Consider the following 15,308-nt stretch of genomic DNA (forward strand, 5'->3'; position numbering starts at 1 on the left):
ACCAACTGAGCCACCCAGGTGCCCAAGTTTCCATATTCTTATTAATCCTTTGTCCAACTTCTTTGGAGAAATATCTGTTCAAGTTCTTTGTCAATATTCAGCTGAATTTGTTGTTATTGTGAAGTCATGAAGGTACAAAAGGGAATGAAGCCTTGATACATGCTACAGCATGGATGGACCTCAAAATATGACATTAAGTAAGAGAAGAAAGACACAAAAGTTCAAGTAATATGTAATTCCATTTATACGAAATATCCAGAAGAGGTAAATTCATAGTGACTAACAGCAGAGTTTAGTGGTTACTCGATGCTAGAGGGAGAAAGGTGGGAAGTGACTACTTAAAGGGTAAGAGGTGGTAAGAATGTTTTGGCATTTGATAAAGAATGATTTGACTTTACAACATTGTGAATGTACTAACTACCAGTCTTGTATTTTTTAAATGGCTAATTACATGTTATTAAGTTTCACCTCCATTTTTAAAAGTAGGAAAAAATAAAAACAATAGTAGCTAATCTTAAGAGGTGGCAGAGTCTGAAAGGGAGTATAAGGAGGGCTTTTAGGGTGTCAGTGGGTGCTCTGTTTCTTAGATCGGGTAACTGATTTTCAGAGGATTCAGTATCTGAAATGCTCTATATTAATAATAGGTACACTTTTATATAAATGTCATCCTTTAAAAGTCCATTAAAAAAAAAAAGAAAGAAGGGGCGCCTGGGAGGCTCCATGGGTTAAGCTGCTGACTTCGGCTCAGATCATGATCTCAGGGTCCTGGGATCGAGCCCTGCATCCAGCTCTCTGCTCAGCAGGGAGCCTGCTTCCCTTCCTCTCTCCTTCTGCCTGCCTCTCTGTCTACTTGTGATCTCTGTCAAATAAATAAATAAAATCTTAAAAAAAAAAAAAAAAGAAAATATTCCAAGGAAGTTAGGACTCCTTCCTTTTTTAAAATATTGAAATAGCCATGTATAGTATCATACTACCAATAAGTGTAGCACCGACATTTTGGCGTAATTCCTAAACTCTCACCATTACATTACTCTAGAGCTCAAAACAGATTCCTGTGGCTATGTTATCATCTATAGATTTTATACTGACTATTCTCATTAGGCTAGTTCTCAAAAGCTATAGCAGTTTTGTTTTTTACAGTTTTCAAGTCACTAATAAGTTTTGCTTATGAAAAATATTGCATGAAGATACATCCAAGTGTGGGTATACACCAAATATTATGGAGTTAAAAAGAAAAAAATAATTTAAAATAAAGTAGAATATTGACTGGCGAATTTAATGTACTAACTGATCTTTTATCCACGGTTTCAACAGAGCTAGAGAATATGTAATTTCTTTCCATAATGGATTATGACCTGGCCTCAAATGCCTTATTTTTTTTTTTTTAGTTCAATTATTCTATTACTTTTGTTTGGTTTGTAGGGAACAGAATTGAACAGTTTACCTAATTAAAATTCCAAACGCAAAAAAATATCTCCCCAAAAGTACACTGCCACTCTCCTAATTGAGCACTCTACTCTCTCATTAATGCAGTTGGTGTAGATGAAAGTGCTATTGTGTTAGCAGAATCCTCTTTCTTTCCTTTTCGTTGATTCCCACAACCATATCTTAGTTGGTAATTTCTCTTTTTCCCCTAAGGCTGCTCTGAAAAAAGTAAGAACAGCTGACAACTTCCTTGAATTATTTGTATTAAATCCATCTTTTCTCATTTCATCTGTCATATAACTGCCTGAAGGAATGCAATTGCAGCTTTCTTGCAATGCTCTGCCTTAAGCCTACACTTCTGTGTGGTGATGAGAGGAGCGTACCCCAAGAAAACTGGTAGTTACTAAGTCTTTAATTTCTGCACTTACACCATCGGCTTATGGGACACACACACACACACACACACAGAGGTTGTATGTGTACACAGGTGTCTGTGACTACAAAACCTATCATCTGTTTTTATGAACATCTGTACTTTTAAAATGGTATTGATGCCCTTGTAGGTTTCCAAGTGTTCTTAACTATGTATAGATGTGCTCACCTCGGTTACCCACAAATACTACCCACAAAGACAGGTTTCAATGTGGATTTTAAGCTATGAAATGCCACGTTGATGTGATGATAAATAATTCACATGTAAGACTAACAATGTTTTACCTGGTTAGCTCAAGCAGGTCAATTGTACCTGGAATTAGAACAATAAAAACTGTTCTTATGTACGCAAAAGTGCAATCATTTGCATTCTCAAGGACTCAACAATCTAAATCCTTGAGGACAGAGATTATTTTTTTCCCCTCTTTTACCTACCAGCATATTCCAAGAGCTTGAAACAAAGCTTGGAACATAGTAAGGACTTCATATGAAGTAAAAATTGTTTTTGTTGGGTGCCAGGGTGGCTCAGTGGGTTAAGCTGCTGCCTTCAGCTCAGGTCATGATCTCAGGGTCCTGGGATCTGCTTCTGCAGGGAGCCTGCTTCACTCTCTCTCTCTCTGCCTGACTCGCTGCCTACCTGTGCTCTCTGTCAAATAAATAAATAAAATCTTTAAAAAAATTGTTTTTGTCATGTTATATGTTCATATTTTACTACTCTTTTTTTTAAAGATTTTTTATTTATTTATTTGACTGAGAGAGAGATCACAAGTAGGCAGAGATGCAGGCAGAAAGAGAGGGGGAAGCAGGCTCCCCACTGAGCAGAGAGCCCGACGCACGGTTCGATCCCAGGACCCTGAGATCCTGACCTAAGCGGAAGACAGAGGCTTAACCCACTGAGCCACCCATGCACTCCCATATTTTACTACTCTTACACACAAATAAAAATAAATAAAACATAATATTGAAGGGATTTCTAAATACTGCTGATTCAATTATACATAAAGATACATAATTCATATATATGATTATATACATTTTTAATTTAAATTATATATTATAAATATATAATTGATTGATCTTGTAAAAATACCACTGTTGTTTAATGCCCTCATGTCTCTTTATTAACTCTTAAAAGAGTCTTGAAAGTCTTTAACACCCAGTATGTAGATTTTGCAAAGATAGGGTGCAACTATACAAATTAGTCCAATCTTTACTTCACTTAGGGTCATGCAAATATGCCTGGCTTCTTCAGTCTGAGATATAAAAACTCGGGTGGGAATTCATAGCACCTGTTTATATCACCAATGGAATTTAGAGAAGGTAAAAGAAGGATGAAAGAGAAAGAAAGCAAATTATATTTAAGTGAAAACTAAAGATATTAATGTTTTCTCACATGTAGCTATAACTAAATTCCAACACTATCTGTTTTATTTTATACTTTTATTTAATCTTCAGATTCCTCAATAGAGTCATTTTCATAGATAGTAAATTTTATTCATGGAAAACATACATATAAAATTCAGTATCCATGAATGACTCACTCCATTCATTCAGCCATATTAACCGAAGATAACACCAAGAACAGTATTACCCACAGTGGATTTACTGTCAGTTCAATTTAATAAAAGTGTTATGAAACTTTAAACATTCTCCTGGTTGTTTAAATACTTGACATGGTTCATCCCTGTTAGAAGTTACAATAGCTTGTGATGAAAAAAAAAAAAAAAAGTAGATATAAAACAAATATTTGATATCATTCCTCCCTGCAAGAAGTTACACTATTTGGAAAAAGATGACATGTCAGGCACTTTCAACTTAGGAAATAATGCAAAAATACAGCAAGAAAAGTGCTAAATTGAATATAATCAAATGCTAAGAAGAAATCACATAATCCAAAGAACAGCCACAAGGAATATAAATGCTGATTCTGGTTGTGGGAGGAAGCCTCCTGACGGACGTAGAAAACTGATGAGTTTTAAAGAGGTTGAAGAATGGAGACAGAACTGTAAATCCTGTGCCAAAGAAGAAGAGGAGTATTTTTAGCTGTGAGAAACAATCTTTTCAAACAAACTTACTTTTGAAACCCAATTAATTAGCAGTCCCTGTTGGAACCCTTATGTCCTCAAACACTGACTTCCCTGCTCAAACACTGCTGCGGGCAAGCCACCCCGGAAAAGCAAATCCTTAACTACACGCCTTGCTCGGCGTTGGCAGAGGTATCAGCAAAGCGGGATCTCAGTTTGTCGTGGCTGAAGCAGTTATCAGCTGGGAACTATGTGCTAACGTCTCCCTTCTCACAGCTGTCTTGACATACATATTAAATATTTCCATACATTTTAACAATCCTTTATTTGTAAACAAAAAGCTATCCGCTAAATACCTATTTCAAAAGTAAAAAATCCTTCTACTTTTAATTCAGAATAACTCACCCTTCTTTTTAGTTCTTACATTTTGAAGTCCTATTCTATTATTGTTTCATTCATTCTATTTCTTTATTTTTATATTTTTAAGATTTTATTTATTTATTTGACAGAGAGAGACACAGCGAGAAAGGGAACACAAGAAGGGGTAGTGGGAGGGGGAGAAGCAAGCTTCCCGCTGAGCAGGGAGCCCCATGCGGGGCTCGATCCCAGGACCCCGGGATCATGACTGGAGCCAAAGGCAGACACTTTTTAGGGCTGAGCCACCCAGGCACCCCACATTCTATTTCTTTAAAAACACAACTATTTTAGATTAATATAAATAAGGAAAAGGTGAAAGACTGAGGGGAAAACAAAACCAAAAGAACATCTTGGACACCTCGATGGCTCATTCAGTAAGCGCCCACCTCTTGATGGAGGCTCAGGTCTTGATCTCAGGGTTTTGAGATCGAGTCCTTCATGGGGCTCTGTGCTGGGCATGGAGCCTGCTTAAGATTCTTTCTCTCCCTCTTCCTCTGCTCCTCCCCATCCACTTGCTGTCTCTCTCTCTCCCCCTCCCTTAAAAAAAAAAAAAACAATCTAGCATACTCAAAAAAAAAAAAAAAAAGAAAGAAAGAAAGAAAAATTCATGCATGTAAGATTCTTTGAGCAGTGCACTGACTTTAATTGTAGAAAAAAAAAAAACTGTGAAACTATTTAAGAATAATTACATCAACCACTAGGGAAGAAAACACGATCAAAATTGACAAAATATGTGAGTGATGGTTGTAACAAAGTTTTCCATTTTTTCTATTGGGAAAGTCATGGCAAATTGGCATGATCTTTTCAATAAAGCTCAGAAGCTCAACAGTATCTTCAAAGGGAAGCCCATTGTTAACACTGGCTCTTCTATTTTCTGTGAACAGGCAAGACCATTCTCCAAAAAAACTAGCCCTTGGAAATTAGCTTTTGAAATTAAATGAAAACATTCAAATTTGTCAAAATGCTATGCTTTTTTAAGAACACTGTTAATCAAACAAGATTACCAGATCACCCCTCCCCCCACCAGCCTGTACAAATAGGCCACTAAACCAGTTGAGAGATGTTAAATTTAACCTCTGATAAAGCATCACAATGACTACAAAAAAGGAATGAATTTATTCACAAGGAAATACAAGGAATATACTATGTTTGTGACATTAGTCTGCTAAATACTACTTTCAAACAATTTAAGAAATAAAATATATGAAAAACTCCAGTGGGAATAAATCATTATAAATAAAAAGTCAAAGGGGAATTTTTGTGAGTTACAGTTACATGCAAACTATGCTACTCAAAATTTCCTTCATGAACCCTATTTAGGAAAAATTACCTCATGGAAGAGGCACTAATATAAGATACCAGTACACAACCGGTTGGGAAAAACCTGTTTTCCAAACACAACCTTTTTGGGAAAAAGTTTGGAAAGCAAACATTTTTATACATGTAGAGGTCAAAGAATTTGTTAACCTATTAGCTCTAGGCACCATGACTAGAGATTCTTTTCTAAGGAAAAGAATGCTGGTTCTGTTCCTCAAGTGTCATTTCTTATTGTTCTATTTGTATACATTTGTGCCCAAATCACACTGTATGTATTAGTAATGCTTCGGAGTAGGTCTTAGTATCCGGTAAAACATTCTTCAACATCCTGTTTTCATATGAATTCTGCAAATAGTTTATCAATTTCCAAAAAAGACGAGCTTATATTTTGATTGAGATTTTACTGAATTTATAGGTAATAATATTGGGGATAATCAATATCTTTACATCTTGTAGGTTTCCAACTCAAGAACATAGCAGCTCATATAAACTGTATTTTTTTTTCAGTTTACAGTTTTACACTCATGTCCTGTAAATTTAACATTTATTCCTTAGCATTTGAATTTTCTTACTCTAAATGGTTATCTCCATGGACTGGAAGAAAAATATCTACAACACATTATTAGTTAATAATAGTTATAATATTTTATGGTATATAAAGAACCCCTACAAATCAGTAAGTAAAAAGTATCTGAGCCATGGGGGGGGGTGGGCAAGTTATTCAAAAAAGGAATGTTTTTTTAAAATATTTTGAACATCCCAATAAGCATATGAAAACATATTCACCCTCATTACTCTTAATTATAAATTAAAATTAAAACTAAAAATAGACATGGCTACACATTTGCCAAGATAAGTAAAGTCAGAAAAATACACGATGGCAAATATTTGCAAGGTTATAGGGTAATAGGAACCAAACTACACTGCTAGTCAGAGTGCAAATTTGTACAACCACTTCAGAGAATTACCTGGCCTAACACACTAAATGGAATTTATACATTGTTAGCATCTCACTTCCCATTGACAAAGAGCCCAACACCATGCTCAGGCACACAAACATGACTGAACTAATTCTAAAATACTGTATCTTAGGGTTTATCTCCTGAGATCTTCCCCCATACCTACCCCCATACCTATCCCGTATCATGTAGAATCTAGTCAGAACACAAAACCACACCAGTAATCTGAATATGAAAATAAAATTCATATAAAACACAACAGAATAAAAAAGAATTTAAAGAGCAAGGAAGCAGCAGGAAGGAAAGGGATCCCCCCCAAAGAGAAGAGTCAAGCCTTCTGGAGCAGGCTGTGGCTATGGCCCATTGATACTGGAGAAGGTTACTGAGCTGCCAAAGCAGTTAGTCCACCAAGGGGCCAAGTGGGACCAAGGCTGGCAAGTGAGAAACCAACTAGATGGAGAAGACGGTGCCTAGGTTGTCTCCTGCTAGAGCTGGCCCACAGGTACTCAATAAAGCCTGATGAGCAGAAGCTTTCTGCCAGAATGCTGGTTGGCTGAGGTCCATGAGCAGGAACCACGGGACAGGATCGCTGGAGGACAAGCACTCCCGGGTGTGCACGCAGCTGGCTCAAAGGCTGGCTTGGTGTACAATGCCAGAGCTTGAAGGGGAAAAACACACCAGAACCAGGAGAACCCCCTTTCCCCTACAGGATCCCTCCAGCGGGCTCACTGACTGGGCTTCCCAGCTCAGCTGGCCAAAATAGCCCCTGAGTCCAGCTCCAGTACCACAACGCAAGGCAAGTAAGGGTGGACTGGGTCAAACAAGTGAATACCTGGCACCAAAAAAGAAAAGGGGGGAGGCAAAAAAAGTTATTTACCATAAGAATTTTGGAAATACGACGCCTGGGTGGCTCAGTGGGTTAAGCCGCTGCCTTCGGCTCAGGTCATGATCTCAGGGTCCCGGGATCGGGTCCCGCATCGTGCTCTCTGCTCAGCGGGAGCCTGCTTCCCTCTCTCTCTGCCTGCCTCTCCGTCTACTTGTGATCTCTCTCTGTCAAATAAATAAATAAAATCTTTTAAAAAAAAGAATTTTGGAAATAAATTAATAAAATTAAGAGAAACTAAGTAAACACGTATGGATGTCGATTTTGAGAAGCCCAGGCTACTGATGATCACACAGGACGTGCTTAATAATAGAGATGGACTGATTCCTTGACGCAGCAGTACTAATACAGCACACAAAGGAAGGATCAGAGAGAGTGGGGAGAGACCAGTGAAAGACAATACAACGGAAGTCAGGGAGCAATACATTTTGAAGTCAAAGGGACAATAAAAGTGTCAAAAATTCTAAAGATAACAAGGAGAATGAGGGCTGAAGAAATGCTTCTGGTTTTGAACAGATATAAATCACTGAGGGCTCCTCAGTGTTAGCTGTGAATTCTGGCCAGATTTCAAGTGATTAAGAAAGAAATGATTGGATACTCAGCACAGTGAAAAATGGGAGATGGCATGATTAGCATTTAGCATGCACCTCTTAGATCAGATGCTGCACACGCACTGTACGATGAATTTTTTAAATCTTTTCAGCATCCCATAATAATAATTATTATTATTTCCATTTTATAGTTGAGAAAACTGAGGCTACGAGCAATTAAGGAAACTGCTAATGGTTGGGAAGTTCATATGTGACAGAGCCAGGACTTTAAGCCAAATTGATTAAATACCTGCCTGAGGGGATAAATGAATCCAGTGAAAGGAAGCCTCATTTTTAACATTCAGCTGACTGTGACTATTTAATTTTTCAAGAGATGGATTTCATAAGAAAAATAATGAAGCTTCTAAGGGATGAAAGGTATATTCTTATGCTAAAAAATATTAGTAGTCTAAATAATAAAAGATGAGCCTCGAGGTTGTGGCAGATTACAAACAATAGAAATAAAGGAATTTTATGTTCATTAAAAACAAAACTCTGGTGTTTGCTGAGTGTATATTGGTCTGCCTCTTAATATCTATATAATCTTAGGCAAATTACATCTGTGTCTTCGTCTCCCATCTATACATTTAATTTTGTAGTTCTTACAAAATTAAGTTAATATACATTTACAAGTTACTGTCACACAGAAAGTGCTATATATATCAGTTGTTTTGTTTTTCGTTTTCACATAACAGGGATACAAGGATATATCACATACTCTTTTCTCATTTTCTTGCAAAATTGATACAATGAGGCAACTTTAAGAATATGTTCAAGGAGACAGTTTAATTATTGTTGAGTAAATTAGGGAATAAAAGAATTGTAACCCCCTCTAGGCCAGATTAAAAGAAGAAACAAGATTTTTAAACTTCTAAGTATATTCTACTCTGTCTTAGCATTCTTACCAATAAATTAAAACACACTACAACCTACTTCACTTTCTTCAACAGTCCCCTGGCCCTCATTCAAAGCTGGGTTAACACTCCTCTTTGACTTTCATCAAAAACAGGCTATGTCATTTAGCTGTTGCTGTGTAACAAATGGTCTCCAAACCTAACAGCAATAAACACACATTATTTTTTTATCTGTGGGTCAGGAATCAGAGTTAGCTGAGCTCTCTTTCTCTGGGTCACTTACAAGTAGCATTGCAAGACTCAGCAGATAAAATACAGCATACACAAATAAAATTTTATTTCAAATAAACAACAAATAATTCTTAATGTATGTCCCCAATACCATCCTCTTTCAAAAATATTTCAGTGTTTACCTGAACTTCAAGTTTAACAGCTTTTTATGTGGTAGCTCTACAAGACTTATACCATCTCAAGGTTCGACAGGAAAGATACTGTTTTCTAGATCACTCACAGGATTGTTCATGAGATTTAATTCCTAGTGTACTGTTGGTTAGAGGCCTCTTTCAATTTCTTGCCACTAGACATCCCCATAGGGCACTTCACAGTACAGCCACTGGCTTTTATCAGACCAAGTAAGCAGGAGAGCAAGAAAGAATTCCAGAAAGAAAGGACCAGAAAGACAAAAGTTAGTCGTTAGTAGCATAGTCACTGAAGTCACCCTCATCGCCTTTGCAATATTCTATTAGCTAGAAGCAATGAACTAGATCCACCCACACTGAAGTGAAGGGGATTACAGAGAGCATGAATCCCAGACACTGGGGGATCCCAGGAGCCATGTTAGAAGCTGCAAACTACAACAATGATTCTGTCTCTCAATCCATCCCTTTTTTCCCTCATCTCCCACTCTAACCCCACTGTCTACACTGCTCTAGTCTCAGTGGTTCCTCTACTGATTGCTTGAACATGCCAAGAATACCCTTGTCATGGTATTTCCTACCCATTTCCTTCTGTCCAAAATGTCCTTCAGCCATGCCAACTCCATCCCTTAATCTTAGATCTATCCCTCTCAGTAAGCCCTACTCTAACCACTCAACATAAAACAGCATCCCCCCCAAAAAAATAAAATAAAACAGCCTCCCTCCTCACCTCTAAAGTCTCAAGCATTCCTTTTCCTGTTATTTTATGCACAGCTGTACCCCATTCTAGCACATTTCATTTACTTATTAATTCCCATACTCTTTATTGTCTATCGCTGCTTGCAGAACAAGCTTCATGAAGGCAAGAATATTTGTTTTGTTACTAAAGTATCTCTAATGCCTAGAAGTGTTTGGCATAGGAAATGTATTTTACCAACATGAACTGTTGAATAAATGATGAATAAATAAGTGATGTTGAATAAATTATGAACGCATAAATATTGCATTTCTTTTCAACCTTACGAGATTTCAAACGCACTAAGGGTAAGCTCTGGAACTTTAATTATTTGTATTCCTCTTACTACTTAGCATGGTGACATGAAAAGGACTGTAACTACAAAATCTTTTTTGAGGTGATCTTTGCACATTGACCTAAATTTGCAAGCATTGCAGAATCACTTATTATTTTTTTTTTTTGCCTGTAATGATCCTATTGACTTCAAAGTTAGTTTATCAAAGTAGTTCTATAATGAGAAAATTTGGGCTATCAAGTGTTTTTGGCATATCAGCTGGAAAAAGCCAATTTAGAAAGCTATTATAAAATGAATGAATAAAATTTGAAATTCAAAGTCATGGGTTATGAATTCAATTATTTAGGAAAGGAAATCTTTTGATTTATGCTTCAGTTCTGGAATATTATCTAATGGCAGTCTTTGGTTTTATCACACCACTTAGTTCAAGCACTACCTTGATTCAAATATGTAACATTTTTTCCAATAGAAAAATAATAAGCTTTAGCTTGGAAAAGAAAAATCACCAACCAGAGGTAAGCTTAAACAAAATGAACCTATTCTTCATCGGTCATCTCTTCCCCCTTCCCCTCTCCGGCCCTGTCTCCCTTCCCTCCTCTTGGAAGTCTGCTCATGTTGAAATACCAACGTGGGAAACTCGCTGGTGCAAATGTCTTACTTCTAGCACCCTCCCTAAAATTTGACTGTGTCTTGCAGAACACCCTGTTTGATATCAGAATTTTGGTTCAGGGAGAATACTTTGTCTCCTCATTGTTTATCTCTATTTCACCTTCTTCCTCATGACAACATGTACATCCTAGTGATTTTATCTTCACCATGCCCTGCAGTCATAGAATTTCAGTAACTTTTATCTAACACATTCAAGGATAACACTGATTGTGAACTGAACTAATTTTTAAATGACATAAATGTGGAAAGAATAGCAAAAAATAAAAATCCAATACAGATTGAAATAAGATGACATTTAATGGGGCAGCAAAAATGTCAAGTGCAAGCAGGTAAGGTATGACTTCACAACATGATACGTGAAAAATGAAATGTTGGGAATTTAATTCACTGTATTAAATAGGAGTCAAAACAGTATGGAAATGATGAACACAGAGTGCAGACCACTTTCAAGATTATAAAGTATACAAGAAGAGAAATAATCATCCCTCTTCTTTGGAGGGATGATTTAGCTAGTACTTTACTTAGTTTAGGCTTAGATACCATACCTGTTAAGAGCTGTTGGTATAGAAGATTTAGACCAAAAAAAAAAAAAAAGAGTGAGTTAATTCGTGTTTTTGGAAGGACATAATTAAAAGATAGCTGACAAAATGGGAGAGATTTATCTTGAAAAAAGAACACCGGGAGGAAACCAAAGAGCTCCAAAACACTTAAATCTTTTTAACATGAGAAAGAGAGTAATATATTCTAGGCTGGCCCAGACAATAAAAGGGGACTCAACGAATTCAGGTTATAGGGAAAGCAAATATAGTTTCATATAAGGATCAAGTTAGGTCCTTAACACTTCATATTGAAAACCTGTGAGCTAGCCTTTCTATAGGTGGTTTCATCCTTCAATATACTAATAACAGTTTAGATGGTCATCTGTTTAGGGGCAATTTTCTAAAATAAGGTAAATGACTAGATAGCCCCATAGAGCATTTCAACTCAAATATATTCTGATGCTATGATCTCACCCTGAAAACTTAACTTGAGCTCCGACCTTCTAAGTTTCCTAACCCTCTGAGATTATGACCTGCACACTTTCACGATCACTGCGGTTTTCTATTTCTCAGCACCACTGGCATGTCCTGCCTTCGTCAGTTTTTTGCAATATTCGCATGCTTCTCTACTCATCCCGGGCTAGCTGATCAGAAACATACACTTTATTCTTACTCACTATGCTACACTATTTCCCTAATTTGATTTTATTGTCTTTTGTTCTTTCCAATTCCAATGGCCCGTACTCTAACTCCAACAATGCTGATAAAAAATTTATGGTAAGAAGAATGAAGACAGAATTTGTGAAAAAGAGCATGCGGGGATTTTGAAAGACCACATGATCTTGCTCTATACTATGGTTGCAAACCATGTCTCAGACGAAGTTCAATCAGGCTTTTATAAAGTTGTTTTTACTTCGAAATAAAAGTAACTTGCTAAGTAAACTTGTGCCAAGTTCAACCCTTTCCCACTTAACTTGAGCTTCTACCTTCAGTGGGGGGAGGACAGGTGGAAGGAATGTGATTGGATGAGGCAGCTTAATGCTGCCCGCCCAGTTCTTACCCTCCAAACTCAGGGGTCCACTCTTGTCTATACTCCGTGTATGCCACAATCACTTTTCCTAGAGCTATGCCAACTGTGAAAACTTCTGAATATATTTATGGGATAGGGAAAGAAACAAAACCTATGCACTTCCCATTTTACAAAAACCAGAAAGTAGCCCAATCCTGTTTGTTCCTTAGGTTCATGTGTTTGGTTTTTAATCAATGGAAATTTTCTGTCATTCATATATATATTCATATATATATATACATACACACATATACATATTTTTTTAAATGTCTTATGCAGATATGTGATAACTTGAAACTTCTATTATTAAATAGTCCCTGGCAGTAACCAAGAGAGGACAATTATTTTATATTTTCTGGCCCTACATAGTTTATTACTATGATTTCTTTGACCAGAGACTTTTAACTAAGTTTTTTTTTTAAATTAACATATACTGTATTATTGGCTTCAGGGGTACAAGTCTGTGAATCATCATGAGTAAAGCCTTTTACCTCACCACTTCTGCCTCAGCCTCACCAGTCTTTAGACCCTGGTAAATCTACCTGCTTCTGCTTCTTGCCTGCTTTGGGATTCTGAGCTCTGAAAAATGTGCTGTTATAATGATACCAAATATCTCCAATCACTCTAACATATTTTTACACCAATTAATCTCTAATTTTTCTCCCTGCGCTTAGTGAATATTAGTTTGCACACCCCGCAGTTACCGACTTCTCACTAATTCTGCACGGCTGTCATTCGTGTACCAAGCGTGTGTCCTCTTCCTATCAATCTACCCACTCCAACTTACCTTAAGAAAACAAGGCTGCACTCAAGTAAGACTTCCTTCAGCCACCCTTCATTCCTAAGCACCTGCCTCTGCCTCTCTCTCCTCCTGCCAAGCAAAACACTTCCACTTTTTCAGTTCTTCAGACTTCAAGGATATTCTTCTGGTATTGTTCTAGGATTCTATTTTATTATAGGCCCCGGCAGTCTGTCACTGAATTCAAAAAAAAAAAAAGTTCAAATCTTACTCATACTCAAATTCTCTTGGTCCTTTTTTTTTTTTTTTTTAAGAATTTATTTATTTATTTGACAGATGGAGATCACAAGTAGGCAGAGAGGCAGGCAGAGAGAGAGGGGGAAGCAGGCTCTCCACTGAGCAGAGAGCCAGACTTGGGGCTCGATCCCAGGACCCTAAGATCATGACCTGAGCTGAAGGCAGAGGCTTAACCCACTGAGCCACCCAGGTGCCCCTCTTGGTCCTTTTAAAATTTTTTTAAAAATTTATTTGAGAGAGCAAGAGAAAGCAAGTGGGGGTGGGGCGCAGAAGGCAAGACAGCATCCAAGCAGACCCCCTCCCTGCTAAGCTCAAGGAACCCAAGACCCTGAGATCATGACCTGAGCTGAAATCAAGAGTCAGACACCTAACTAACTGAGCCACGCAGATACCCCAGCCTTGGTCCCTTTCATTTCCTTACTTATGCTTCTTCCCTGACCAGTTACAGAGTAGGAAAATGTGTATTTTTTTAACTCCTGTTTAGTACAATAAGGAGAACAGGTTATGTTGTTAAATTGTCTGTTCAGTATTAACTCTAACATATATGTAGTCCGAAATACTTTAAATCACTGAACTGCCTTTTCACTTGTAAGTGAAATAGTAACAGTATTTTGAAAATTAAATCAACTAACACGTAAGAATCTTAAAAGGTTTGGAGCATATTAGGGCTAAGGTTGTGTTAGCCACCATTAACTTTATTAACACTTTTTAAATAGTTTTTTTATTAAGTCTTCTAATAGACATTAATATGTATAATTGTAAATAGTAGTCTTTTCTTTCTAAAATCTAAATTCTAGGGAAACATTCAGACAGTGAGAAGTTTGGCTTTTTATCATACTTATTTTATCTTTAAAAATATAATTCCTGATTATATAAAAGAAATATGTTAATTCTACAAAGCAAAGTTCTATTTTGAGTGTCTAAAGAATGGATATTATTTGAATATTGTTAAATAATTTCCATATAGGAACCAGGAGCAAAATATCAAAGAGCTCTTCACTTTCTAAACATGTATTCTCTTCATAGTTTTAATGTTTCACTAGATCCTAAAAAAGTAATTTAAAGTATAGCTAGGTAAGTTCTTGGAAAGCAGAAAGTGAGTTCTCTAAGTATTTAAAATTTATATGATCGAGGGGCACCTGGGTGGCTCAGTGGGTTAAGCCACTGCCTTCGGCTCAGGTCATGATCCCAGGGTCCTGGGATCGAGCCCCACATCGGGCTCTCTGCTCTGCAGGGAGCCTGCTTCCTCCTCTCTCTCTGCTTGCCTCTCTGCCTACTTGTGATCTCTGTCGGATAAATAAAAAAAAATCTTTAAAAAAAAATTTATATAATGGAAATCTTATTTTTTCATAACATATAACAGAAAAACCCAAAATCTAAATATATATAGACACAACATAGGCATATGTAAATGTAGATTTTTCTTCCATTTCATTTCGAGCATACAATACCTGAGTTATACTTTCAAAATTATTTTAAAATGTATTAAAAATAAACATCTATAAAAAATTAGGAAATAGTGAACATGTATATATCCATTCAGTTTTTAGTAATTTTTTAAGGCCATTTTAATCTTTGAAATCTAAGTGATTTAGCTGCATTGTAAACTCTTCCCCATATATGTATTTTTTAAAATATTTTCATTTC

Source organism: Mustela putorius, unplaced genomic scaffold (assembly GCF_011764305.1).
Source record: "Mustela putorius furo isolate JIRA1106 unplaced genomic scaffold, ASM1176430v1.1 tig00003845_pilon_pilon_pilon, whole genome shotgun sequence".
NCBI lineage: Eukaryota > Metazoa > Chordata > Mammalia > Carnivora > Mustelidae > Mustela > Mustela putorius.